This window comes from Magnolia sinica, chromosome 2 (genome assembly GCF_029962835.1).
Source record: "Magnolia sinica isolate HGM2019 chromosome 2, MsV1, whole genome shotgun sequence".
Lineage (NCBI taxonomy): Eukaryota > Viridiplantae > Streptophyta > Magnoliopsida > Magnoliales > Magnoliaceae > Magnolia > Magnolia sinica.
This window is the reverse complement of record NC_080574.1, coordinates 60,572,230-60,574,182: the sequence shown is the minus strand read 5'-3', so window position 1 is coordinate 60,574,182 and position 1,953 is coordinate 60,572,230. Positions and strand designations below refer to the sequence as shown.

Genomic DNA, 1,953 nt, shown 5'->3' with positions numbered 1-1,953 from the left:
TTTGACTCTAATTCTAGTTCTACTTAGTTTTAGATTACATATAGGTTTTAGTCCCTTAGGATTCGACCTCGGTCTCATCGAGTTTATTACTACATCACAACCCTATACTTAGGGAGTGAACAAGTTTTTGGCGTCGTTGCCGGGGATTGACGGTTACGTTTTTCTAAGATTAAATAATTTCAGGATTAGTTTAAGATTATGATTTTTCTAATTTTAGGTTAGAATTTTTTCCATTTTTAGAATTAGGGTTTTAGTTTTAGAAACTTTTTTATTCTAGGTTTCTTTTTTAAAAACTAATTTTCTATTTTATTTTTTTTTTTAGAAATTTTCTATTTCTAGGCTTTCATTTATTTTAGAAAGTTTTTCCCTTTTTAGAAACTAACCCAACTTTCCCATTTTGTAGGATTCTAAGATAGGTTTCTAAATTGGTAATTTCTTTCTTAATTCTTCCTTGCTATTTCTAGATTAGGATTTGTTTTCTTTTTTTTTTTTAGCAAGTTTCTAATTCTAACTCTTTTAGAATCTTACTTTGTTTTCTAATTTATTTTTAGAAATTTTCTACTTGCAGACTTTTTTTTTAGAAACTAACCTTCCTATTTTGTAGGCTTTTAAGATAGAAATTTCTAATTCGGTAAGCTTTTTCTCTACTTTCTATTTTTTAGATCTCTTTTAGTAATTTACTTTCTAGTTTAGGACTTTCCTAATTTATTTTAGAAATTTCCACTTTCTTTTAGGAATTTCTTCTTTTAGAAACTAGTTTACCTCTATCTTTCTTTTTAAGGATTTTCTAATTTTAGTCCTTCTATTTTTAGAATCTAACTTATTTTGTTTTGTTTTCCAGGTTTTTAACTTCGGGACTCCAATTTGGTATCTTCTTTCCAAGCTTCTTCTAGATTTTTATTTCCTTTCTTAGGATTAGGTTTTGAATTTAATTAAGGGCTGCGAGTGTTTCATGCCCAAGTGGACCTGTGACAACACTCGACGTCTCTTGACTGAGGGAGGATTGGTTGAGGGGTTAACTATCCATTGCAGGACTAGACACCACTCGAAATCCCCTGAGTTAATTGAAGTGATGGCTGAGAACCAACCTCTTCTACCCCAACCTAGGGTAGAGGACATTCTGGATGAGAATGAGGTGCATCAAGCACCCCCGCCTTGTACTTTACGAGATTATTTACAACCAGCGGGGGTGAGTATGCCCTCATGCATGATTTTTTCTGAAAATACAGGATATATGACATTAAGCCAGGGGTTATCCAACTCCTTCCTAAGTTCCATGGGCTTGAATCTGAAGAACCATATCTACATTTGAAAGAGTTTGATGAGATCATAGTCACTTTTATTTTTAAAATGTGTCTGAGGACACAGTCAGGCTGAAACTCTTTCCTTTTTCCTTGAAGGAGAAGGCTACGACGTGGTTACATTCACTGCGTCCTAGATCCATTGGCACATGGAATGATATGCAGAGGGAATTTATAAAGAATTTTTTTTCACATCATAAAACAATTACCCTTAGAAAAGCAATCGTGAACTTCACCTAAAAGGAGGATGAAACATTTTACCAATGTTGGGAAAGGTTCAAGGATTTGGTTAGTTCATGCCCACAACACAGCTTTGAAACGTGGTGCATTACAAATTTTTTTCTACGATGGACTGACACCTTCCATGCGCTAAATGGTCGAGACAATGTGTAATGGAGAATTCATTAATAAAAATGTCGACGAGGTATGGGATTACCTCGATAGTCTTGCTGAAAAAACACAATCATGGGACTATTACCCAAAATCAAACACCACGTTTAGGCCCACTCAAGCTAAGGAGAAAGGTGGATTATATCTCTTGAAAGAAGAAGATGATCTCAAGTATAAAGTAACTACGCTCATAAGAAAATTTGAGGCCATGAAAGGAAAGAAGGATAAGGTTAATGAAAGTGTTTGCGGCATCTGTGATTGC

General features: G+C 34.2%; 1 non-coding gene across 1 annotated transcript; it reads right to left on the bottom strand.

Moving 5' to 3' along the window:
- Window positions 1–1,508: 1,508 nt before the first annotated feature.
- LOC131238331 (small nucleolar RNA R71) lies at window positions 1,509–1,615 on the bottom strand. The gene has a single exon (XR_009167732.1). It is a non-coding gene; the product is annotated as a small nucleolar RNA R71 (small nucleolar RNA).
- Between the last annotated feature and the right edge of the window lie 338 nt (window positions 1,616–1,953).